Raw genomic sequence first — 27,875 nt, forward strand, 5'->3', positions numbered from 1 at the left:
TGATTAATTTAGGATATCCACAAGGTGCCTAGTGATGCCTAAGTCGATGCACCTAGTGATGCCTAAGTTAGGGCGCACTTGGATACCTAACAATGCCTACCTGAAAAGTAGGTGTGTTTAGGGAGTGGAGAAGAAGCATGGTTGATTTAGGCATCACTAGGCATTTGAGGTAGGTGCCTACCTCTAGGATGCATAGTGCCACCTGCTTATGCAACAATAGGCATGATTCTTTAAATGGTGCTGTGCAGTTAATTGACAACCGCACAGAGCGGTGCCTACAAGTTAGATACCGTTTATAGAATCGGGTCTTTTGTGTTTTATTTGGCACCTCTTTTCCCTTTTTGTTAGTATTTTTTTGTAAATCATTTTTTAATTTATAAACAGTGTGCAGAATACAAAAGACAAGTACACAATCTTAAACCAGTGGAACATCCCATACCACCAAATAAGGTCAAAGTAGTCAATAAGAAAATGAAGTATAGTACTATTGAGTACTGAAGATGTTCTTTTAGTTTTTGAGATCATGTAACAAGTTATTTTGTAGTTGCTGTGATAAAGTATAAAATGAAACAATTTATATTTAAAAAGGTTTCTGTATATTAGTTATAAAACATACATAATCATTTACTCCCCCTTTTACAAAACCACGATAGCAGTTTTTAGCACAGGGCAGCATGCTGAATGCTCTGCGCTGCTTCTGATGCTCATAGAGTTCCTATGAGTGTCAGGAGCAGCGCAGAGCATTCAGCGCACCGGCCTGCGCTAAAAACCACTATCTTGGTTTGTAAAAGGGGGTGGGGGAGTGGGGTTATTTCTGCAAAACAATTTGTGAAGTTTCCTCATCACTGAAGAAAAGGCTACAATGTGCCTTTTTAATGTGAATTAGCTGAAAATAGTACCACTCAAGTACTCTAAGTTAGGAAACAAAGTTTTGGAGTAAAATCAACTTGAACACCAGGGACCGCAGCTTAATCCCCCTCTCCTCTTCCCAAACTGTGGTGTACAATGATGTGCTTTTGCTGACACATATCATGTAACGACAATAGTTGTGTCAAGTTTCTGTTTAAGCATTACATGCTCGGTCCCAATCATATTTCTAAACTGCAAAATTAGGTTATAAACAAGAGTTTGGTTTTTACTGAAAACATATATATGACTCTGTTGAAATGAACACACACACTACAATGGGAGTATTACTTTGTAATACCTAATTCTTTCATAAACTTTCTACACTTTCTACAAAAAAGAATTAATATTTTTCAACAATGCTTTAATTTAAATATTAATTAAAAACATCACAATCAATATACCATACAAACTCATAAATACAGGATGCCTGGAATTATCCTGCAGTGCTCCTAAGTTGAAATAAACAATCATCTAAGAGTTCTAACAGTCCATCACAATGAAGGAGTACTTATCTCTTAAAAGTTCTTATCCGAAATTCTTATCTTCTGGAGTCATCAGATCATCCTGTGCTCAGCTGCATCTTCCAAAGTGCTCAGTGCTCTCTCACAAAATCGCAAATGAAAAAAACCACAAGTGAAAAAAGTTCATTTAAAAACTCAATTTTAAAACAGTCATAATCCAAAATCATCAATCCAACACATCTTGTTCATAAATCCAAGAGGTCAAGTCTCGAGGCTTTTGAATTGTATTGACCTCTTGGATTTATGAACAAGATGTATTGGATTGATGATTTTGGACTATGACTGTTTTAAAATTGAGTTTTTAAATGAACTTTTTTCACTTGTGGTTTTTTTCATTTGCGATTTTGTGAGAGAGCACTGAGCACTTTGGAAGATGCAGCTGAGCCCAGGATGATCTGATGACTCCAGAAGATAAGAATTTCGGATAAGAACTTTTAAGAGATAAGTACTCCTTCATTGTGATGGACTGTTAGAGCTCGTAGATAATTGTTTATTTCAACTTAGGAGCACTGCAGGAGAATTCCAGGCATCCTGTGTTTATGAGTTGTATGGTATATTGATTGTGATGTTTTTAATTAATATTTAAATTAAAGCATTGTTTGAAAAATATTAATTCTGTTTAAATGAATACAAGTATGTCAATAGAGTACTTTGTAAAAGCACCATCAAAAAAAATTGTCTGCTGTTTGCATCATTATGCACAAGGAACCTGTTGGGAGGTGAAAAAGCTTTCACAAAGTACCTGAATTATCCGTGAGACCATACAGTTATTTCGCTCATGTTGAAATGCAGTGGCTGTTACCTCCATGTAATGATTTCTCCATATATTTATAAGGAAGTGCTGCTCCCCAGTGGTCTCAGTCTTTTTCTAGAATTTCTGCATGTTTCCTATAAGTACTGGTATGTGCTTTACACATCATACTTATGGCTTCTGATTTAAAAGTATTAACCAATAAGCACTCCTGATGCACTAAACAAATAAATGAAATTAATTTGTGTTTATTGGATAAACTCCCCTAGTACTCTCTTACCATTCTCCTTATCTGTTTTCTATCCTTCACTCAATCTTTGAGTCTTTTCTGCACTGATGGCTCCTAATTAGTACAAACACATATTTGATTCCATCAGGAAAGGTACACATCAATAGTGCCTGTGGCAAAAAAACCCAAAACAACATACCAATAAACTGGGGTATTTTTTTGTATCATCCTAAGCTGGAAAATAAACACTTTAAATTTACAATTTATAAACACCTAGAAATAAACTTCTTAAATATTATGGTTTCTCTCTAGGGTAGTGTCTCCAAAAAGATGCAAAGTAAATCTAAAACACTTCTGTATGGATTGCTTGCAGAAATTGAAAACTACAGGAGGCTTTAACTCTCTCTGAGATGGGAGGAGCATGTGCTCAGAAAAGTGTTGTTGCAACTTCTGGATTGCAGGAAGGGATTGAACACCTAGCATACCAAGGCCTAGATTCTTAAAAAAGCAACAGCCTGCTATCAAAGCCATTTGATAGCGAATTTAAAAAAACCAAGTCATTCGCCCCAAAACACTCATACAAATGTGGTTGGCGGAGAGTGGCGAAGACTCGCTAAATTTGCATATGCCCATCACTGGTAATAGTGATGGGCACATGCGCAGAATAAATGCAAAAAGAACTCCCCCCCAAAAAAAACCCCAACAGTGGGAGAGATGTTCAATCTCTCCAGCTGCCAACCAACCCCTCCCTTCCCAACTGCAGCGGGAGAGATGCCTACTCTCTCCCGCCATACCTAACACCCTTCCTGCAGAAGCAACCACCCTCAGCAGTGGGAGAGATGCCCACTCTCCCACTGCAAAGCGCCACCTCCTCAGCAGTGGGAGAGTTGCCCATTCTCTTGTGCTGCCACACAACATCCCCCCTGCCTCCAACCCCTCTCTCCCTTACCTTGAATTAGTTGGCTGACCAGAGGGATGCCTTCTTCTTGTGTCCAGCTGGCCTGCCTCTTCAAAATGGGCCTTCCCCTCCCTTGTGCATCCAGGGGCTCTGATTAACCTAGGTTGTTTAAGGTTGCACCGCAAAGGAGCCTAAGGCTCTGATTGGCCTGGATGCCCCATAGGAGGGGCCTTAGGAGTATGGGCCAATCGGAGCCTTAGGTCCCTTCCTGGTGCATCCTAGGTTGTTTAAGGCCCCCTCCTATGGGGCATCCGGGCCAATAAGAGCCATAGGTCCCTTCCTGGTGCACCGTGGAGGGGCAGGCCCATTTTGAAGAGATAGGCCAGCTGGACACAGGAAGTAGGCATCCCTCCGGTCAGCCAACTATTTCAAGGTAAGGGAGAGAGGGGTCAGAGGTGGGGGTGTTGTGTGGCAGCGGGAGATAATGGGCGTTTCTCCTGCTGCTGGGGGGGGGAGGTCGCTTGGCAGCAGGAGAGAGTGGGCATCTCTACCGCTGCTGGATGGGGGGTGTTTGTGGCAGGAAAGAGTAGGCATCTCTCTCGCAGCTCCGGGGCAGTGTTCCCTCTAAGCTGAGCAGGAGTCCTCCACCCACAGTCTCACCAATAGAGGGTGCTGTTTTACTGTCACATTTTTCAATTGTGAGGGACAGGCAAGTTCTGCAGGACTCCAGGGAACATACCTGTCCTTAGCGACTGAAAATATTCCACCCCCTAGTGGTAGCAATGCAGCTGGAGGACACCTGCTCAGCTTAGAGGGATTTGGCGGGAGAGAGTGGGCATCTCGCCCACTGCTGGAGTGGGGGGTGGATCAGTGGAGATCTGTCAAATTATGTCTCCCTCCTTTTAATATAACTTGGAGAACGCTTAGAAATCAAAATTTTAATAAACTTGAAACTTGGTATAAATTGTGTTAAAAATTAAAGTAGATTTTTACCCTCAGGCCTCAGGTAATCCCAGTTTTCTAATGTTGTTTCGTCGCAATCTGTTCGCTAAATCTTCAACCTCTCAGATCTCAGTTTCTCAAATCTGTCTAGCCGCCTGTGAGTCAACGACCATCATACGCTCCTCCATTAATGTGTAATTAAACTCTGGAATTCGTTGCCAGAGAACGTGGTGAAATTGGTTAGCTTAGCAGGGTTTTGGATAATTTCCTAAAAGAGAGAGCCATATGTCATTACTGAGATGGCTTGGAGAAATCCACTGCTTATTCCTAGGATAAGCAGTGTAAAATCTGTTTTACTACTTGGGATCTAACTAGGTACTTGAGACCTGGGATGGCCGCTGTTGGAAACAGGATACTGGGCTTGATGGTCCTTCGGTCTGTCCCAGTATGGCAGTTATGTTCTTAAGCCACTGCCAGGTCTTGCCCACATGCAACAGGAAATGGGATTAAGGAGGTGATTTCAGTGGACCACTGTTCAATCAGAGCCCCTTTCTATAACCTGGACATAAACTTTGTAGACATAGATTTCCCTTCCCCTTCTGAGATCAGAATTGGATGTCCATATTTTGGCTCCCCCTTAGTCCTGCCCCAGACCACACTCCTTTGCTATATGGATGTAGAGCTTTATAAAATTGGGATTTGGACATCCATTTAATATGGACCTCTAAATGCCAGTTTTCAGATGTCTAAAACAAGAAATGGATCTTCTAAAATAACCTCCATAGACTTTTAGTAAAAAAAAAAAAAAAAAATGCTGTATTTTGTGTGTCTAAAGAGTAATCTACATCCTTTCTGAAACCTTTTCAGTACCCAAATAATTCTGATTAGTCCTTTGCCTAAGATTAGTATAGAAGTGTGTTTCTCATCTAGCTTTCCAACTTTAGATGCTGTGTCACTGTTCAAGCCATTAAATATTTCAGGTTTATGAGCCTGTGTTTTGCCTGCAGTGTTTGAAAGAGCATTAGCTTTCCATTTTTCAAAACATAGGGGTCTGTTAGTGTTCTGCATATGTGATCAAGATGAGGTGTTATGCGGGATTAATAGGAAAGTAAGGATGGAAATGGAAAAGCAGCTGATGTCTTAAAACAGAAAGAAAATATACATGATAGAAGGAAGAATAAATTGATATTTTGAGACTTGGAGCTGTGGGGAGGAATATGTAGAGGTTGATTAGAGAAAAAATAGAATTGCTTAACAAATATTTCTGTTCTGTGTTCATTGTGGTAGGGCCGGGAATAGAACTGCATCAAACTGCCACAAATAGGAATGGAAGTGAAATAGATAGACCTTGAATTATTTTAAAAAGATTGCGTATCTCTGAGGAGCCAGTAGACTCTCTAATATTTTGGTTCTGTCACAAGTAATAGCCATTTTTTCTTGGTTCTCACATATTGTTATAGTCTGAAACACACAGCTGTAGCATATAAGAAAGGCTGCACAAAATTCAAACAAGAAAGTAAATGAACAATAGCTCCTTTGTCTCATGTAGCTGAAACTTCTGCAAAAAAATATTTGCGGGTTACTATACATTCTGTAGGTAGTATATAGGGACCTGTATCTACTTTTATTTTGAGGAGCTAGATGGCTAAACTAAAAGTAGATACATGTCCATATATACTAACTGCAGAATGTATAGTAACTGCAAATATTTTTTTGCAGAAGTTTCAGCTACATGAGACAAAGAAGCTCTTGTTCATTTACTTCCTTGTTTGAATTTTGTGCAGCCTTTCTTATATGCTACAGCTGTGTGTTTCAGACTGTAACAATATGTGAGAAACCAGGATAAAATGCCTATTACTTGTGGCAGAACCAAAACATTAAGGGTCTACTGGCCAGAATCTGGAGGACTTCCTAACGCCTCCTCATAGTAGGCCCCTAAATTTTGGTGGACAGGTTAACCAAAATCCCATCACCCTAAAGCCTTGCCTTTACATAGAATACTTTGGCAGTCAGTTCCCCTTACTGGTAGACTGACCTTCATAAGAAGTTCAAGGAAAAGTGGGGATAAGAGTGATTCCCTTTTGCTCTTGTCCTGGTGGCTGTCTCTTAAATGACAGAGTCTGACTTCTAGAAATAGAGCAGACCAGAGGGAAACAACAAGCTCATCAACTGTTAACACATGCTTATTTGCACATGAACAGCTTTACCTACCTTAGTAAAAGAATGGACCCATTCTCCCTTCATCTTCCCCAGTTGCAGTTGCAACAGAGCAGTTCTAACAAAAATTATCAAATATTTGTTTTGATTGTCTATTGTATTCTTTTTTTTTTTTGTTTTCACTTAATCCTCCAATTTCTGTTTTGGTTTTTATTAGAACATAAGAATAGCCTCACTGAGTCAGACCAAGGGTCCATCTAGTCCAGTAGCCCGTTTTCACGGTGGCCAATGCTGGTCACTAGTACCTGGCAAAAACCCAAAGAGTAGCAACATTCCAGAATCTCAAAGAGGAAGCAAGATTCTGGAACCCCAAGGAGTAGCAACATTCCATGCTATCGATCCAGGGTAAGCAGTGGCTTCCCCCATGACCGTCTCAGTAACAGACTATGGACTTTTCCTCCTGGAAATTGTCCAAACTTTTTTTAAAACCAGCTATGTTAACTGCTCTTAACTTAGGCACCGCGGTGTAGGGCGCCTACCAGCACCTAAGTTAAGACTCTGTTTATAGAATATGGGCCTAAGTACTTCAATAGCGTTTTGTAGCTGACAGGCCAAGATGCAGCTGTCCAAGAAGCTTCTTACTGCGCTGCTGTGGAGTTTGCCATTAGGTATCGCTGTGGCTTTTATTCTTTTATTTACGTTTTCACTCTCATTTTTAGTTTTTTTTCTTTATTTTTCTTCTCTGCTTTTGACTTCTAAGTTGTTTTTTTTTTTTGTTTGTTTGTTTTTAAAATTAATTTATGCATTGCACTGAACTTCCAAAAAGGGAACTACGAAGGGATGAGAGTTATGGTGAGCAAGAAGATTAGGAAGAGGATAAGCACTGTAAATACCCTAGAGCAAGCATGGTCCCTGTTTAAGGACACAGTCATCGAGGCACAAAATCTATGTATACCGCATATCAAGGGTTCCAAGAGGAAAAAGAATAAGGAACCGGTAGAGAAAGAGAGATTGTTCACCCTCTCTGAGGTGAAGAGAACCAGAGGACACTCGCTAAAGTTAAAAGGGAATAGATTCTGTACAAACATAAGGAAGTTCTTCACCCAGAGAGTGGTAGAAATCTGGAACGCTCTTCTAGGCTGTTATAGGGAAAAGCACCCTTCAGGGATTCAAGAAAAGGTTGGATAAGTTCCTGCTGGAACAGAACATACACAGGTAATGCTAGAATAAGTAGGGCACTGGGCTTTGACCTAAGGGCTGCCGCGTGAGTGGACTGCTGAGCACGATGGACCACTGGTCTGATCCAGCAGCTGCAAACCTTACGTTCTTTCAGTCTTGCCAGTAGAATTTTTTTTACCCTTCCTGTTTCATTCTGTGCCCCCTTTCTTTTGTTTTCCTTTATTCTACCTATTCTCCCACCCTCCTTTTACTAAGCTGCAGTAGAGGCTTCTACTGCAGCCTGGAGTGCTAAATGCTCTGACACTGCTTTCTGACACTCATAGCATTATCGCTCTGGGCTGCGGTAGAAGCCTCTACTGTGTCTTAGTAAAAGAGGGCCTATTTTCTTCTATTCACATCTCCCTTCACTTTTTCACAACCTGCATGTCACAACCCACTTTTTCACAACCCACTTTTTCACAACCCACTTGTCTATGACCGATCATATAAACTCAGTGACCAAAAAATGCTTCTTCATCCTTTGGAAACTGAAAACCATAAAAAAATACTTCGACCCGCTATCCTTCAGAATATTGGTTCAGTCACTGATTTTATCCACCCTGGATTACTGCAACATTGTCTACTTGGGGATACCTAAAAAAAATGTGAGAAAACTGAGAATAGTTCAAAATACGGCCATCCGCTTAATATTCGGACTAAAGAAAAGCGATCACGTTAGCCCATTCTATAAACTCCTTCACTGGTTACCAATTGAAGCAAGAATTCTGTTCAAATTCTCCTGCCTCTGCTACAAACTAATCTGGGGATTGGCCCCCAGCTACCTACTACCACACTTTGAATTCCACTCCTCTACCAGACCTACCAGAAACCGTAACCTCCTTACCTACCCAAATATCACAGGCTGTAGATATCGTACCTTCTTAGACAGAACATTCAAATTCCAAGCAGGTAGACTGCACACTTGGCTAGGCTACTTCACCGATGCCGCCAGAGAATCCTATAGTGTCTTTAGGAAAGAATTAAAAACCACCCTGTTTAAGAAATTCATAACCTAACCAGACCTCCCCCCCTAAGAAGCCCGTTCAACCTCTTAAGCCAATTTTCCACCTTTAATTGTTACCAGTTCATTCACTGGTGCCTGTCCTCCGTTAATGGACCACGATAACAAATTAGTTCCTCACCAACATTCTTAAGTTATCTTTATCATCTTTTCAGTCTTACACCTTGTAACTCATGGACCGTGCAATCTCCTTTCTCCTACACTACTTATGCTCTCAATTTCCGCCGATTGTATAAAGTTACTCACTGTGAAACTGTGTAATTCACTGACCCTGTAATTTTCCTAGAACTATCACAAGATGTTCAATGATATACTCTGTAATTCGCTGTCTGTACAGTTTTTCTTCATTGTGAACCGCCTAGAAGTCGCAAGATTGTGGCGGTATATAAGAATAAAGTTATTATTATTATTATTATTATTTTTCTAATATACTGCTCACTTCCTGCTCCTATTATTTTCAGAAGTAGAAGCAGAAGTAGTGGAGGTGGTGGTAGTAGTTAATGCCTCATATTCTTATCTCTTTCTTTCATCTCCAGTTTTCCTGCTTACAATTTAAACCACTAAAATAGAAAATAAAACACTGGACAAATTACAATAGAACTAGCTATGGCAACTTCTTGTCAAGAAACAATACCAAAAATAAAATAATTATATTAATATCATCATGGGATCATTTTACTAAGCCGCATTAGGTGCCAACGTGCGCCTAACATATCTAAAAATGGAGTATTTGCTGGATGTGCTCGGGCATCCTGTGGTAACTCAGAAATGTGGAACTATAAAATATTTCTAGTTTTTTTTAGGGTTTCTATCATAGGTGAGGAATGGACATTCCTGTACTAACCAGTTAGCATGCAGTAATGTAAATGTGTGGGAGCAAAGCCTGGATTCTCGAACCAACGCCAATTTTCTAGGCGCCCATACCTCCATTAAAAACGCTGTCTAAATGACGTTTTTACCAAGATTTGAGGCACATACCGGCGCCTAGAAAATCTGTGCCAGAATTGCGCCTATGTAGGTGCTTTAAGCTACCGAATGCCAAAGTAGGCGTGGCCAATGTTGGAAGTGGCGTTAGGCAGCCTAAAGCGCCTATGTAAGCGCGATTCACACAAAGATAGGTGTTGGAAATGTAGGCCCAGAAAACCCTGGCCTACATTTCCGATGCCTGTCTTTCGTGTCTGTGCGATTCCGAGACCAGCACCGATGCATGATTAGCACGCGATCTGCAGCCACTTTTAAGGCAGCTGCCGATATCGGTGCCAGTTTGAGAATCTGGGCCTAAGTGCCCTATAAAATGGGTGGTGGTAAGCCCTCGCATGGTAACTTTCTAAAAATGGCTGCATTCTAACAGCAAGATTGGCGCATGGCCATTAATACAAAAACAGAAAAATTACCATTTTACAGCTGCAATAAAAATGTTCTTAGCACATAGGGAAAATATGCATAAGGGTATGGTAAGACCACTTTTTGCTGCAGTTTGGTAAAAGGATTTCTGTTTCTTAAAGAGTTTTTCACCTTTTGCTTTAAATAGCAAACTAGCGTACTTTTCTTGTTTGGCTAAAGGACATGCACTTTAAGTAAGACTGCAGAGGGCAGTTTTCAAACAGACTAATTTATCAGGATAAAATGACTTTGCAAAGTGTCCTCTAGCTGCATATAGCTCATTTATTTTTAATTGAATAGAGATTCTTGTCCTTCCTTTTCCATTTCTGTGGTGTATCTTAAGCAAGAAAATGTCTTTTTAAATGAAATAATTTTTTTTTTAAATTTTTTATTCTTTATATAAAGTTATCTTCCTTTCAAACTATGCATCAGAATTTGAGTTAAATAATGTGTTCTGTTTGTGTTCGATATCTGGAAGCAAGGAATCTCTTGTGCCAGCATATCTAAGCATGTTTTCCTGAACATAAATATTAGTTTAGCAAAATGTTCTTGCATATAAATATTACCCTCATGGAAAATTCTATGTGCAGAGCAACATGCAGATGTGTGCTGACACTTTTGGCTTTCTTCAGACATGCACACAGATATGCTTCCTTTCTGTCTTTTAAAATTGTAGATACTTCCTATGGACACAATAACAAAGAAAAAAACTGCCCATAAATCCTCAAAACTGGCATAAGATTCTATCAACTAACCCTTTTACATTGCCTCGAACACGGCAGTGAATTTCTTTTGTTTTGTGCCTGTTAAAATCCCCTGTTTTCTTCTGTATATTGCAGTAGAATACCTTAATGGTCTTATCATTCATTTTAATATATTGTGCCTTTGTGCATGCATGAGTTAATTCTTGCACTGGACCCCTTTCTGTGTTCTGCACTTATTAATGTATACTAACTATGGCTGTACATCAATGAAAATTTTTAATTGTTTGATTAGAACATAAGAATACCCTTACTGGGTCAGACCAAAGGTCCATCAAGCCCAGTAGCCCATCCTTACGGTGGCCAATCCACGTCACTAGTACCTGGCCAAAACCCAAAGAATAGCAACATTCCATGCTACCAATCCAGTTCAAGCAGTGGCTTGCCTTTTTCAATAACAGATATGGATTTTTTCTCCAGGAAATTGTCCAAACCCTTCTTAAAACCAACTATGCTATCTGCTCTTACCACAACCTCTGGCAATGCGTTCCAGAGCTTAACTATTCTCTGAGTGAAAGAAAATTTCCTCCTATTGGTTTTAAAAGTATTTCCCTGTAACTTCATAGAGTGTCCCCTAGTCTTTGTAATTTTTGATGGAGTGAAAAATCGATTCACTTGTACCCGTTCTACTTCACTCAAGATTTTGTAGACTTCAATCTTATCTCCCCTCAGCCGTCTCTTTTCTAAGCTGTAGAACCCTAACCTTTTTAGTCTTTCCTCATCTTGGTTGCTCTTCTTTGAACCTTTTCTAGTGCCACTGTATCTTTCTTGAGATAAGACCAGAATTCAGCGCAATACTCCAGGTGAGGTTGCATCTTGGAGCGATACAGAGGCATAACATTCTTAGTCATGTTAACTATCCCTTTTAAAAATTTCTAGCACTTTGTTTGCTTTTTTGGCCACCACTGCACATTGGGCAGAAGATTTCATTGTATTGTCTACAATAACATCCAGATACTTTTCTTGGGCGCTAACCCTCAAGGTGGACCCTAGCAACCGGTAACTGTGATTTGGGTATTCTTCCCAATTGCGAATAAACTTTTTTATTTGCATGATTAATCATATAATGCACCCCTTTAACTGCTGTGACCCACTGATTACCCCTTAATTTCCGGAAATACGGGGGTAATCAGTTTGTCATGGCAGTTAAAGGTGAAGTTCATGATAAAGCTGCTCCAGTTTGGCAAAACATGTTGGACACAATCCCCCAGCCTGACGGATAGAATGCTTATGTGAGGGGATAGTGGGAATGCTGGTGGGTTTAGGGTGGGTTGAGGGGTGGGAATCATAATTTTAGTTTGGTTTTAGTTTGCTGGGTGTATGCTGGTGTGTTTTTTTTCCTTTTTTTCGGCACTCTTGTGCTCAGCCCTGGGGGAAGTGGCTTAGGTGGGAAGCCACCTTTGCCTGTATTAAAATACTCTTTTGGTTGGCAGATGTTCCTTTTTGTCATTCTACTATGAATAGTTTGAGGCTGACCACCTGGAATGTAGATGGGATGAACTCCTCCGTGAAAAGAACAGAGATTCTTGCACATTGTAGAAGGCAGAAGGTGGATGTCTTATTAGTACAGGAGACTCGCCTTACAGCTATGGAGCACTTAAAATTGAAGAAAGATTGGGTAGGCAACATAGTCTATTCCTCCTTTAATGGAATACAGCCGGGGGGGGGGGGGGGGGGGGGGAGGGAGGAGGGGGGATAGCCATATTGTTTCACAAGAGGCTTCACTGTTTGCTACATAAGTTAATCCAGGACCCTGAGGGCAGATTTGTGGCATGGGTGGGTGAACTCATGGGGGTTAAATATTCTATTTGTTCTGTGTATGCACCCAACATTTATTCTCATAAATTATTTTCATACTTATTGACTTTCTTGGCTCCCTTTGGGGAATATAAACTTCTTGTGTGGGTGATTTTAATATAACGGCTGACCCTTCCATAGATTGTAGCCAACCAAAATCCAGGCCGAAGGGAGCATTAAGCAAAGGAATTAATTTCTTGATGGACAGATAGGGATTTTGGATTCCTGAAGTGCCTTTCACCCTGATGAGCATGATTTCACATTTTATTCGGCTATACATAAGGTACATGCCCGTTTGGATTATTTCCTGATCGCTTAGTCTCTCTTATCCAGCATTCGGGGGTGGGGATTGAGGATGGAGCACTGTCCGATCATTGCTTAGTTTGGGTGGATTTGGATGTACTTAAGAGAGCAACTGCGGCAGTGTGGAGGATGAACCCAACTCTATATTTAGATTCTTGGTTCAAGGCTTTGTTGCAGCAGCAATGTGAATTTTATATTCTTGATAACAGCCCTGGGGATGTTCAACCCACTGTTTACTTGGAGGCTGGGAAGGCTGTTATGAGAAGGGAAAATTTTGGCATATAGTGCCCGAGTGTGGAAGGAGAATGATTGGGAGCTCTTGGTCCTGAGTAAGAGGCTGCACATGCTTCAGAGGCAACACCAGATGCAGGGCAATGAAGCAGATCGGGCAGAGTATGTGGCAGTTAAAAAGCATTAATGCCCTGCTAACAAAACTGGTGGCCTGGGATATTCAAGTATATTATAATCTTCACAGGTGGGGTAACAAGGCAGGGAAGCTGCTTGCATGCTTGGTGAGACAAGTCATAATACATATTAAGAACTTGGCAGGTCAAAAGGTTACCTCTGAGAAGAATATCCAGGCTGCTTTTGTGAGCTTCTATAGGTCTCTTTATGATAAAGGTCATTGTATCTTGGAGCACAGAGAGGCCTTTTTTAAGGATCTTCAGCTCCCCTGCCTTGACCATGAACAGAGGGAGCTTTTAAATACCCCAAATTTAGATGAGGAAATAATGCATGCGATTTGCCATCTAAAACTTGCCAAAGCCCCTGGTCTGGATAGCTTGGGCTCTCAATTTTATAAAATTTGGGTGCCCGTGTAAGTCAACCATTTCAAGCTGTATGATGAGATCTTTGTGAGTTGAGGAAAGCCATTGGCAAGATGATGCATGTACACTTTGTGGTGCTTCCCAAACCAGGGAGAGATAAGGAATTCTTGGGATCTTATAGGCCTATCTCTTTGCTTAATCAAGACATTAAGGGGTCCTTTTACTAAGGCACGCTAGCTGTTTTAGCGCATGCTAAACACTAATACGTGCAAATGCGTCCATTATATCCTATGGATGTGTTGGCACACATTAGCATTTAGCGCGCTAATACGACTCCTCCAACTTAGTAAAAGGATTACTAAAATATTCACATTCATAATGGCTAAGCATTTGAGGTGGCTGCTGCCTTCTCTCATTCATGCTGATCAGACCGGTTTTATTCCTGGAGGTATGCATCTATTAATATCCTCCAGGCGCTCTCTGTCCTATTGGCTTGTAGAAATCAGCTGGGGGATGCTATTATAGCAAGTCTGGACACTGGAATAGCATTCAATAAAATACTCTGGGACTAACTTTTCTGGGTCCTCCTGCAATTTGGTATTATGGGGGAGTTTCTGGAGGGGGTGAGGGTACTCTATAGTGGCCCCGCTGCTCAAAACCTCATCCCCATCCCCCCTACCCCCATTCCCCCAACTGACAACTCACTCTCACTAGCCCTTATCAATACCAGATCAGCTGCAAACAAATTCACCACCCTCCATGACCTGATCCAAGACAAAGGCTGGGATGTCCTTATGATCACAGAAACCTGGCTCTGTGACAACAGCGGGGTAGTGCTGGGTGAGATCTGCCCCCCGGGCTACCAAGCCTTAGCCTGGTCCCGCCCCCAACAGAAGGGGTGGCGGAATAGCAGCCATCATCAAGTCATCCTCCTCGCTTAGATTATTAGACTCCATCACCCTCCCCTCACTAGAAGCCCTAGCCTTCACAATAGGCCCCAAGGACAAGATTACCTTCATCCTGGTGTACAGAGCGCCCAACTCCCCCATGACTTCATCACAAAGCTATTCATTTTTTACAAACACGTGACCATCTTAGGAGACTTCAACTTCCCAGATTACCCCTCAACCTCTGGGATGTGTCAGGACTTCCTGTCCTCCATAACAAACTTGGGCTTTCACCAAGCAATATCCACCCCCACACATTCAGCTGGTAATTCACTAGACTTACTCTTCATACACAAAGACCTTGACACAGAACCCCAACAGGTGAACTGTACGGTCATCCCAGTCCCATGGTCAGACCACCATCTCATTGAATTCCAACTTCCTTACACAGCGATCCACATCCCACCCAATGGACCCTCCCAAACCACACAAACTTAGATCAGAGACTTAGTCAATCCTCAAATCATGGCCGCTGGCATCACAGACCTCTGTAATACCTACAACCAACATCCCCACTCCATCGACCTGGCTGCCACCACCTAGCACTTAGGAATCCAGTCCCTCTACAATGGCCTGGCCTGGAAGAGAACAGCCCTACTTACCACCAACAAGCCTCCAGGCCCCTGGTTCACCAGCAACCTTTGAACCTTCAAAAAGAACACTATGGCTAACTGAAAGGCAGTGGGTCAAGAACCAAAACGAGGAGACTAAGACCCACTGGAAAAATCTCCCAGCCTCCTACAAAACTGCCATCCTAGAAGCTAAGAAAACATACTACACACAACTCCTACAGAGAGTTCCAAATAGATCTAAATGCCTATTCACCCTGACAAACCTGCCGCCCAGGGAGACAGAAACAACAACCCCACTAACCTGGACAGCGAAAACCTCTCTGGCTTCTTCCAGACCAAAATTGATGACATCCACAACAAACTGGATAGCACCTCTAGCAGAAGCTCCCCCCACCCATCACCTACCCACACACTCCTGAAACTGCCAAATAGAACCCTCTCCCAGTTACACCCGACCACACACAACGAGCTTCTTGAAACCCTGAAAGAGCTCAGATCCTCCAACACTATCCTTGACCTCTTCCCGTCCAGCCTCCTATCCATGGCAGTTGCCCTAGCAGAATCCATCCTTCCCATCATCAAACCTACCCTCAAAAAGCCCACCCTAGACCCAAATATCCCCGAAAACTACAGACCAGTCTCCAACCTCCCTTTTGCCTCCAAACTCCTGGAAAGGATAGTTCTACACCATTTACTACCATTCATTGAAGAGCAGGGAACCTTGGCCCTATCCCCCTTCCAATCTGGCTTCTGAGCAGGACATAGTACAGAGTCCATCCTCCTGGATATCATCAATGACAGCTGGTCTATTCTTGATAAAGGGAGCGATGCCCTACTAGTGCTACTCAACTTAAGCGCAGCCTTCGATACAATCGATCACCAACTCCTATTACACCAACTCACAGACCTCGGAATCAAGAACTCTGTCCACAAATGGTTCACCTCCTTCCTCCACCAAAGAACTCAAACTGTACTATTAGGCCCAAGCAAATCTGATCCCAAACCCATCAAATACGGTGTCCCCCAAGGTGCCCTATTATCCCCTCACCTATTCGACCTCTACATTAGGCCAATCGTAGATATTGCTCACAAGCACATTAAAATCCACTCCTATGTGGATGACCTCCATCTACAGCTCCCGCTGGGTGAAAACTGATCTTCCCAACTCTCCAGTCTCCAATACTGCCTCTCCAAATTAAAGAGCTGGATGACAGCCAACAAACTCCAGCTGAATGCCTCTAAAACTGAACTCCTCTGGATCAGAAAGAGAAGCACCAACTTCACCCGCCCGACATTAGCCTGGGAATCAACCTCCCTAACAGCAAAGGACCAGGTATGCAGCCTCGGGGTGAGACTGGATGACCACCTATCTCTCTCAGCCCACATTTCATAAGTAGCCTCTACCTCCTTCTATTACCTATAACAACTCTGAAGGATTAAGCCTTATCTCTCCAAACCTGACTTTAACCCAGCTCATCCATGACTATGTACTTTCTAGATTAGACTATTGCAGCTGTCTCTTCAATGGCATCACCACAAAGGAACTCAAAGACTTCTGCGGGTCCAAAATGCAGCAATCCTACTCCTATACGACCTCAACTACCGTGACCCCCCACCTCTCCAGCTGTCCAAGCAGAACATTGGCTACCTATCAGGAAACACTTCTTCTTCAAAGCTCTAGTAATTGCTCACAAAAGATTCCACAACATAACCCCTACATACATAACTTCCAAACTACACCAGTATGCCCCCCAATCGCTCTCTTCGCTCAACTGAGGAAAGATGACTGTGCAACCTCCATGGAAAATCCCTCCAGATGGGAACGGTCCGGAAATGCTCATACAGTCGTTTTATCCCTCAGCTCTGGAACCAGTTGCCTAATCAGATAAGATCTCGGAACTCACTGATGACATTCTGGAGAACAGTGAAGACAATACTTTTCGAAGAGCAGCGAAGACCATACTTTTCAGCTGAACTGCGACAAGCAGCAAAGACCATTCTTTTCACCTAAATAGACTCTGACAGACTGCCTCCCCCTTTCTGTAATCCGCCTTTGAGCCCCTGTATTTAATGACCAATCTCAAACTTAGTCTCTATGAAATTTCAACAATTTTCTCCTGTTGTACCCACTTCCCTAAGTCCTGTCATGTCCCTGCTTTTGTATAATGTCTGCATTGTGAATGTCCTGATATAACCCGTTCTGAGCTTCGGGGAGGATGGGCTAGAAATCGAAATAAATAAGAATAGCCTTGTGGCTAACACAAGCTAATTTGAAGTGAATACATTTTTTGATTGGTAACCCGTGCAGTTGTAGCAGTAAGGGACTAATCCTCTTAAAGTGGTTGGACTGAAAAATCAGTCTTGCTGCTGCATTTTGGAGCAGTTGCAGGCGCCTCTGTTCTTTCTCCGTAATGCTGTAGTAGAGGAAGTTGCAGTAGTCCATGTAGGGCAGTAAGATAGCATGTACCACTGTCCTAAAGTTGTCTTGGGTCAGAGCTTATCTGACCGATCTTATTTGTCTTAGTGTAAAGTCGAATCCCTTTGCCAGGGATGTGATCTAATAAGAACATAAGCAATGCCTCTGCTGGGTCAGACCTGAGGTCCATCGTGCCCAGCAGTCCGCTCATGCGGCGGCCCAACAGGTTCAGGACCTGTGCAGTAATCTATCTATACCCCTCTATCCCCTTTTCCAGCAGGAAATTGTCCAATCCTTTCTTAAACCCCAGTACCGTACTCTGCCCTATTACGTCCTCTGGAAGCGCATTCCAGGTGTCCACCACATGTTGGGTAAAGAAGAACTTCCTAGCATTCGTTTTGAATCTGTCCCCTTTCAACTTTTCCGAATGCCCTCTTGTTCTTTTATTTTTTGAAAGTGTGAAGAACCTGTCCCTCTCTACTCTCTCTATGCCCTTCATGATCTTGTAAGTCTCTATCATATCCCCTCTAAGTCTCCTCTTCTCCAGGGAAAAGAGACCCAGTTTCTCCAGTCTCTCATCGTATGAAAAGTCTTTCATCTCTTTTATCAGGCGTGTCGCTCTCCTCTGAACCCTCTCGAGTAGCGCCATATCCTTCTTAAGGTATGGCGACCAGTACTGGATGCAGTACTCCAGATGCGGGCGCACCATCGCCCGATACAACGGCAGGATAACGTCTTTCGTTCTGGTTGTAATACCCTTCTTGATTATACCTAGCATTCTATTCGCTCTCTTAGCGGCCGCTGCGCACTGTGCCGTCGGCTTCATTGTCATGTCCACCATAACCCCCAAGTCCCTTTCTTGGGTAATCCCATTCAATAAGATCCCTCCCATCGTGTAGTTGTGCCTCGGGTTTCTGCTTCCCACATTTAATACTTTACATTTCTCAACGTTGAACTTCATCTGCCATCTCTTCGCCCATTCCCCTAGTTTGTTCAAGTCCCTCTGCAATTCTTCGCAGTCCTCTTTAGTCCGAGCTCCACTAAGTAGTTTGGTGTCGTCCGCAAATTTTATTATCTCACACTTCGTCCCTGCTTCTAGATTATTTATGAATATATTAAATAGCAGCGGCCCGAGCACCGAGCCCTGCGGAACACCACTCGTGACCCTCCTCCAGTCCGAGTAGTAGCCCTTCACTCCTACCCTCTGTTTCCTATCCGCAACCAGTTTCTGATCCATCTATGTACGTCTCCTTCCACCCCGTGGTTCTTCAGCTTCCGGAGTAGACGTTCATGAGGCACCTTGTCAAAGGCTTTTTGGAAATCTAGGTAAATGATGTCTATGTGATCTCTTCTGTCCATCCGTTTGTTAAGGATAAGGAGGAGTCTAGGGTAATTCCTAGCACCTTAGAGGAGTTCGATATTGCGAGTACCTCACCAGTAGATAGTAATAGTTCCTTGCAAGGTAGCAGACTGTAGTCCCCTCACCACAGTACTTCGGCCTTTTGTTCGTTGATCTTCAGGAAATTGGTCCAAGGTCCCAAGAGGCAGGAGCCTTCCTTTTTTGCTGCAGCCCTTGAAATTGGCCTGGAATTGGTGGAAGATCTAAGGTAGGGGGAGCAGTGAGCCCTTCCCCATTTTTGGAGGTGCCAGCTAACCCTACTTCCCAGCGGGCTAGGGTGATTTTTCTGGTTGAGTGGAGAGGGGTTGCAGATATATTGGGCACTCTATGATGCTGCGACTGGCGCTATTATTTCCTTTCCACAGGTCCAGCAGAGGTGGGCAGTACCCCACCGCTGTTTCTTTCAGTATTTGCAACTCAAACATTATTATGCCTCCCTCAGAGGCAGCTCTGGGCGTCCTACACATTTCACTTTGTTGGACAGCCTTTTTATGAATATGCCCATTTAACATAATAAATTGGCACTTTGGTATGCCTTGTGTAGGGAACATAGACAGGACCCATTCCTGGATCAGCTGGTTTCTTCCTGAGCCATGCTACTTGGGGAAGAGATTACTAGGGAGGAATTAACCGTAAGTTTTGCTAATGCTTTTGCCATCTTAGTAATATAGTAACATAGTAGATGACGGCAGATAAAGACCCGAATGGTCCATCCAGTCTGCCCAACCTGATTCACTCCCATTAGCTCAAGATACTTCATAAAACTTATATCACTAGAAGCAGGGGGAAGCAGATGGATGTTTGGCAGGATGATACCTGTGTTAAGTGTCAGTTTGCAGCTGGCACTATGACGCATCATTTTGTTGAATGTAGGACCCTTTATGCTTTCTGGTTGAGATTTGGAAAGAGTGCTGGGGTTTTCACTTGAATGGTCTTATAAGGTTTTATTACTGGGTTTAGATGGACACCTGGCAAGCCAAGGGGTGGGGGATTATGAAAAACATTTTATTCATCTGGCATTGGTCTTAGCTAAGAAAATCATCTTGCAGCATTGGTTGGGAGAGCATCAGCCTCCTTTTGGACAATGGCAGCAATTAATGCTGCAGATGGCTCAGTGGGAGGGACTCTCATAAAGCCTACTGCTTATTGTGGAGGAAATATGTGCCATTAACATCTGGAGCTTAGGGATTCTGGTTGGGAGATGTGAGGAGAGGGGATAGGGTGGTAGGGTGTTCACTTCTTTTTAATGAAAACTGTGTGCAGTGTGGGGGATTTTTTTTTGGCATTACTCTTATATACGGTACTTTCTATCTTCTTGTGTCGATCTCTTGTAGTACATTCTGGTTCCTCTTGTGACTATACTGTTTAGTTGTACTCTTAATTGGAATACTATGTTTGGTATAGGCATGGTAGGCATTTGTGTTGCTTTGCCTAATTATCTCCCTAGTGCATTATGGCTTGTTCGTACAGGCAGGCTGTTTTGACTTTATTGGGTGCACTGGGATATTTATATTTGTATTTGTATTAGATTACTGTATATCTCCTTTGTACTAGATTGTACCACTGTGTTTTGTATTATGTACACTGTTTTCCAATAAAAGATGATTTACAAAAAAAAAAGGAAGGAAATTCTACAACTGGGTGAGTCCACGTTAGGCTTCTTGAAGAGATGTGACAGGAACATATTCTTTAGCAATATCTGGGTACCCAGATTCCATTTTAGAATGTGGTATAGATAGCCATCTGTAAATAGCATGTCCTGTTGTGCTTTTACAGCATGGTAGGTTAGAATCCTGGAAACCTGTAAGGTCTATCTTTTCTGTCCACTATTAGTGTCTGAACTCTGCTATCAGCTAGACAGCTTTGCAGCTCTATAAACAGCTTTATACAGTTAAAATAAGTAACAGCAAAGATAAGAACAAAAACTACTCAAGCAGCTGCATACCTTAGACTGCTTGTAAATCATACTATATTTGTGATATCTGATGCCACTCATATCACTGATCTAGTTGCTCACCAAATGATAATGCAGCACCATTTTGTGAAGACATATTTGAGCAGAATGAAATAGAGATTTTGTACGCAGGTAATGAACATCTATTGAAAATATTTTCTGATCTGTGCTTTGTGTTGTAGGTAGCTACAGAGCCAGATTGTTCAGAGAATGTGGAGTAAATGGACTTTAATTTCTTTACCCTTCATACCTTGTTTGTTTGTCTTTTTGGTCTCAATAAAAGCCTTAAAACCAAAGGATATAAATTCAGTTTAGTTTTAGGGTTGAGGACTTTATAGCTTGTTTTATAGATAGGAATTATGTCCAACAATAAATATGAAGAAAAAAATTATCTTCTAAGTGGACTTCCTAGTTCATGGAGTAGCAAATCTCATTTTTGTATAACTATAAAGAAAAATCACTAGAATGTCTCGGTTAAAGGATGGTTTTGTTGTGATTAGTTATGTTCATAATAAAGAAAAAGTATCTCTCTTTTTCTAATAATTGGGACAAGATGCATGGGTCTCATATCTTTGCTTTTAATGGAACTCAATTTGTATGAGATCTATTTTGTTCAGTGATCCATTTTTTATAGCACAGTAGTTATGATTTAGATTCTTTGTATTCTTTAATTGATATCATGGTGAAATATTTCAGAAATATAACAATTTAATATAGCATCTAGTCCTTATACATTTGTTCCTTAGTTGCATGGGAAAATTAAAGGAAGGCTTACTTGGAGTACAGTTTTATATTTTGTTTGCATCTTATGAAAAATGGTTCTACATAGCTATGCATACTGGCCTTTAGAATGAAATATCTTATCTTTGCTGTTGATGATTTCTGAACTTGAGCACAGCATTCTGTGCTTGGTGATCTTCCTATTTTCTCTTAAATAGGGATACAGAAACTTTCAGGACAGACTAGAATGGTATAACCCAGGAAAATATTTTTATTCCACTCAAAAGAGCCTTATTCTGTGTGCCTTCCCTCTCGGGTGTCAGATACATGGAAACTGTATAGATAGCCTTTTCTTGTTTTGCCTCCACATGTTGGATTTTGGTACCCAAGAACATAATCCCTAAATAATCTTATCCAACAGTATAATAACAGGTGATTTCAATTATATCAACATTGACTGTTTAAATGTTACATTGGGAGTGCTAGGGAGGTAAAATTCCTAGACGTCATAAATGACTGCTTCTTGGAGGAACTGGTCCGGGAATCGACAAGAGGGGGAGCTAGTTTAGAGTTGGTCCTTAGTGGAGTGCAAGGCATAGTACAGGAGTTAACTGTGTTGGGTCTGATGGGAAAAAGTGATCATAACGTGATCATATTTGAGCTGATACCGGGAGTGACGTCGCAAAAGAAATCTAGTGTAGCGGCGTTTAATTTTCGAATGGGCAACTATGGTAAAATGAGGAAAATGGTTAAAAAGAAGCTAAAAGGTTAGGACTGTAAACTAGGCAAGGATATTATTTAAAAAATACCATCATGGAAGTCCAGACCAGATGAATACCACGTATCAGCAAAGGTGAAAATGAGAGCCGGCATGGTTAAAAGGTGCAGTGAAAGAGGCTATTAGAGCAAAAAATAAAAAAAAAAATCCTTTAAATAATGGAAAAAGGATCCAAATGAAGAAAAGAAGAAGACACACAATCACTGGCAAATTAGATGCAAAGCATTGATAAAGAAAACTAAGAAAGAAAATGAAGAGAAACTTGTAAAAGAGGCAAAAACTCATAACAATTTTTTTAGGTACATCAAAAGCAGAAAACCTGTGAGGGAATCTGAGGGACCTTTGGATGATCAAGGAGCAAAAGGGGTGCTCAGGGAGGATAAGGCCATAGCGGAGAGACTAAATTAATTCTTTGCTTCGGTCTTTACAGAAGATGTAAGAGATCTACCTGAACCAGAAATGGTATTCAAGGGTGATAATGTGGAGGAACTGAAAGAAATCTCAATGAATCTGGAAGATGTACTAAGACAAATCGATAAGCTAAAAAGTGATAAATTGCCTGGACTGGATAGTATACATCCCAGGATATTGAAAGAACTCAAACATGAAATTACTGACCTGCTGTTAGTGATCTGTAACCAGTCGATAAAATTGTCTGTAGTACCTGAAGATTGGAGGGTTCCAGGGAAGATCCAGGAAATTACAGATCAGTAAGACTGACTGGGCAAATTGGTGGAAAGAATTATAAAAAATAAAAATGTGGAACACTTATACAAATATGATTTAATGAGACAGTCAGCATGGGTTCAGCCGAGGGAGATCTTGCCTCACCAATTTGCTTGACTTCTTTGAAGGTGTGAATAAACATGTGGATAAAGGTGAGCTGGTTGATGTAATGTATCTAAATTTTCAGAAAGCTTTTGATAAAGTTCCTCATGAGAGGCTTCAGAGAAAATTAAAGAGTCATGGGATAGGTGGGAAAGTTCTGCTGTGGATTAGGAATTGGTTATCAGATAGAAAACAGAGGGTAGGGTTAAATGATCATTTTTCTCAATGGAGGAGAGTAAACTGGAGTGCTGCAGGGATCTGTATTGAGACCAGTGCTATTTAACTTAATTATAAATGATCTGGAAATTGGAACAATGAGTCAGGTCATTTATGTTGAATCGATTTTTATTATTATCAAATAACACAGAACAGACCAATAGGTCAGAACCACAGTAACAGAAGAAAACAGCAGAAACAAAATAGGAGATCCAACAATCCCACCCACCCCACCCCCCCTCCCCAAACCCCCTAGTCTGAAACGAGAAAAAGTGAGTGCAGTAGGCTTGGACTCAGATAGCCCACTGCCCAAGACAATGAGGAACACCAACACTGAAAGAAAGAAGGAAGAGAGTAAAGAAGAAGAAGAAAGAAAGAGAAAGAAGTATACCTGGCGCCCCTCAAGGATGGAACACAAGCCCAGGTCTCAGAAAAAGTCACAAGGAATTTAGAATGTCACTTCTAGCCCGAGGAGATAATGAAAAAAGGTAAGAATCCCAGATCCGAAGAAAGAGTCGCCTTCGTCGTAAGCTATAAGACGCATCTTTACACTCCAGCAGCAGCAGAGCATGCAAACGATTCCTCCAGTCCCAAAAGGATGGAGAAGGTTCCCCAATCCAAACAGATAGAATTACTTTCTTCCCCAAGACCCCCACCCATCTCATAAACTGCCGCTGACCCGAATCAGACAAGCGGAAGGCCTCATACTTATCCAGCAAGAGACCAGCGGCAGAAAAAGGTAATGCATTGCCGAAGACGCTCTCCACATAAGTTACAACCTGCCGCCAAAAACGTTTGATTTTCACACAAGACCAGAAGGCATGGATAAACGAATGGGGTTGCTGGAGACACTTAGGGCATAAAGGAGAATCCGTGTAACCCGAATAATATAACTGACTTTTCGTAAAATAGCCCCGATGAAGAACCCTAAACTGACACTCCCGTAGATCTGCATTAACGGAAACTCCCGGGAGTCTTGCAATCAAGGAAGGGAGATCTAAAGCGTCTCGTGCAATCCCCAGATCCTGGCACCAACGGGCGTGTAGGACAGCTCGGTCAGCCGGACCCAATAATCGATGGAAGTCCTTATAAAGACCCGAAACTGTAAACCCATCTTCCAAGTAGGGATCCAGCAGCGCCGCAAATCTGTCCTCAATAGGAAAAGCCAAAGCGGCTCGGGGGAGGGATCGAACATAATGATGAAGTTGCCGAAACGCAAGAAAGTCTCCCACAGAGAAAACACCCGACCGGACCAAAGCATCCCAGGACAGTAAAGAACCATCTGCCTGAAGAACATGGGTAAGTAACGTGAAGTCCTGGGATGCCAATTTACGAAAACTAGCAGTCTCCATGCCCGGGCTGAATTGCAGATTCCCCTGAATAGGTAAGTATCTAGTAGTCGAGGGAGTACCATTCCAGGAGTCCAACACATAAGACCATATGACGCGTAGCGAGTGCAACAACAAACTCCCCCGAAGAGCCGCCGGCAAGGCAGAACGGGGCGTGTGCACCAAAGACAAAATATGCCAAGGTGTGAAAAATTCTTTCTCATAACATTTTGGAGTAAAATCCTGACGATCCGAAAGCCACTCCCCCCAAAAACGCATCAAACAGGCAGCATTATATAACCGAAAATGTGGTAACCCCAGTCCCCCTCCTCCCCACGCGCCGAGCAGATAACACAGCGCCACCCGTGGTCGCCGTCCCCCCCAACAGAATCGAGAAAGCATAGAATGTAACTTAGTAACATCCCGTTTCAAGAGCCATAAAGGGAGCAACTGCAAAGTATAAAGCCATTTTGGAAAAAGGAACATATTAAACAAATTGATCCTACCCGACAAGGACAGAGGAAGAGGAGACCAACGAGCAAAACACTCAGCCGAAGAACTGAACAAAGAATCAATGTTAACGCGATATAACTCGGAAGTACGAGGCGTCAGTAGAATCCCTAAATAACGAAACGAAGAAGAAGCCCATTGAAGGGGAAAGGGTCCCGGCCAAGAGTCCCGCAAAACCGAGGATGTAGCCAACGCCAGAGATTTATCAAGGTTAAGCTTAAAACCCGAATAGTCTCCATATTCTTGAAAAGTGGCCATCAGATTGGAAAGAGACATTGCGGGTTCCGAGATATGGACCAGGAGATCGTCCGCAAATGCCGAGATTTTAAATTCGGAAGAACCAATTCGAATACCCGGAATAGCTCCATTAAGCTGAATATCACGGATCAAAGGGTCTAACGACAGAGCAAAAAGCAATGGGGAAAGGGGACAGCCCTGACGCGTGCCACGACATATGGGGAAGGAAGGAGAACAAAGACCATTGGCCCATACAAAAGCTGTAGGAGAGTGATAGAGCACCCGAATCGCATCCTGGAAAAAGCCCGTAACGCCATACCGAGTTAAAACCTCAAATAAAAAATTCCAAGAGACCCGATCGAAGGCCTTTTCAGCATCGAAGCTGACCAATAGAGAAGAAAGTTGAGTTCTCTCCACGAATTCCAAAGACGCCAATATAGATCTAATGTTTTTCACACTAGTACGCCCCTGCACAAATCCCACCTGAGGGGAAGCAATCAACTCAGGAAGAACACAAGCCAATCGATTAGCCAAAACCTTGGCGAACAGCTTGGCCTCCACATTCAGCAGCGAAATGGGGCGATAAGAAGAAGAGAGGGCTGCATCCTTATGGGGTTTCAATAGCACAACTATTTGAGCCGAAGTGAGAGACTCCAGAAGGGCCCCCCGTTGAATAGCTGCTGTGAAGGTATCAGCTAAGACTGGAGCCACCGTAGGAAGTAGGAGTTTATAGAATTCCATCCGGAAACCATCTGGTCCGGGGGCCTTTAACAAGGACCCCTTCTGTATGACGCCTGCCACCTCCTCAGCCATTATAGGGGCATTAAGTTTAGCTACCGCCCTATCAGACAGGCATGGAAGGGAGAGGCCATCCAAATATGCCGTGCCGTCCATTAAATCAGATTGCTGTGAATAAAGCTTCCTATAATAGTCAAAAAACACTGCATTAATCTCGGCATCCGTCCTGACCAAACCCCCCCCTGCCAATCGAAGTTGCAAGATATGTGTACGTCCCGCCGAATGACAGACCACCTTTGCCAGAAGCGCCCCTCGTTGATTCCCATGGCGAAAAAATTGATATCTATAATAAGCGAGCGACTTGACTGTTCTAGCATGCAACAATTCCTGAAGCTTACACTGGGAGGCTAAGAGCTGGGAACGCAAAGAGGAAGCGTGAGATAGACTATAAAGCCGACGGAGGTTACCAATCCTACGTTCCAACTGTAAAAGCTCCCTATCCCGAGCACGACGTTGATGGCTGGAATAGGCCATAATCTCACCGCGGAGAACCGCTTTCGCAGCCTCCCAGAAAAGCGTAGAATCAGCCCGATGGTCAATATTATGTAGTTGATAGTCAGACCATTTTTGAAGCAGGAATTCCTGAAATTTCGAGTCCTGATACAAACGGAGCGGAAATCGCCAACGGAAAGATCCCGGTGGAGAGACATCCAAATGCAAGATTAACAATAGCATGGCATGATCGGAAACGTCAAAGGAACCAATCGTGGCCGATTCAATCTGAGAAAACAAAGCGCTAGAGGTCAGCCAGTAATCAATCCGGGATAAGGACGCATGGGCTCTAGATATATGAGTGTAGTCACGCTCTCCTGGGTGAAGCGTCCGCCAAACATCAATAACGTCCAAGGATGAACAGAGTAAAGAAATACCTTTAGTAGGCTGCATCCGATCCTGGGGAGCAGGAATTGATTTATCCAGCAAGGGATCATGAACACAATTAAAATCTCCCCCCACGAGCAAGGGCACATCCGACTGTTGGCCAAGAAGGCGAATAAGTGAGGAGAAAAATCGAGAGTCATAGTTGTTAGGAGCATAAACATTACAAAGAATCAGGGGCCGACGGTTAAATAGTGCCTTGGCAATGATATACCTACCTCCAGGATCCATCCACTTCTGTTGAATAACAAAGGGTAGCCCCTTCCGAATCAAAATCAAAAGAGTCAGGTCATTTAATGTGCAGATGACACTAAACTGTTCAAAGTTGTTAAAATGCACACGGATTGTGAAAAATTGCAGGCAGACCTTTGGAAATTGGAAGACTGGACATCCAAGTGGCAGATGAAATTTAATGTGGACAAATGCAAAGTGATGCACATTGGGAAGAATAACCTGAATCACAGTTACCAGATGCTAGGGTCTATCTTTGGGATTAGCACCCAAGAAAAGGATCTGGATGCCATCGTAGACAATACAATGAAACCTTCTGCCCAATGTGCGGTGGCAGCCAGTAAAGCAAACAGGATGCTAGGAATTATTAAAAAAGGGATAGTTAACAAGACTAAGAATGTTATAATG

At 42.5% G+C, this 27,875-nt stretch overlaps 1 protein-coding gene across 4 annotated transcripts in view; it reads left to right on the forward strand.

Moving 5' to 3' along the window:
- Window positions 1-27,875, forward strand: part of ZNF407 (zinc finger protein 407) — a 1,075,359-nt gene that overhangs the window by 1,737 nt on the left and 1,045,747 nt on the right. The gene's annotated exons all lie outside the window — the stretch shown is intronic.

Source organism: Geotrypetes seraphini, chromosome 2, assembly GCF_902459505.1.
Source record: "Geotrypetes seraphini chromosome 2, aGeoSer1.1, whole genome shotgun sequence".
NCBI lineage: Eukaryota > Metazoa > Chordata > Amphibia > Gymnophiona > Dermophiidae > Geotrypetes > Geotrypetes seraphini.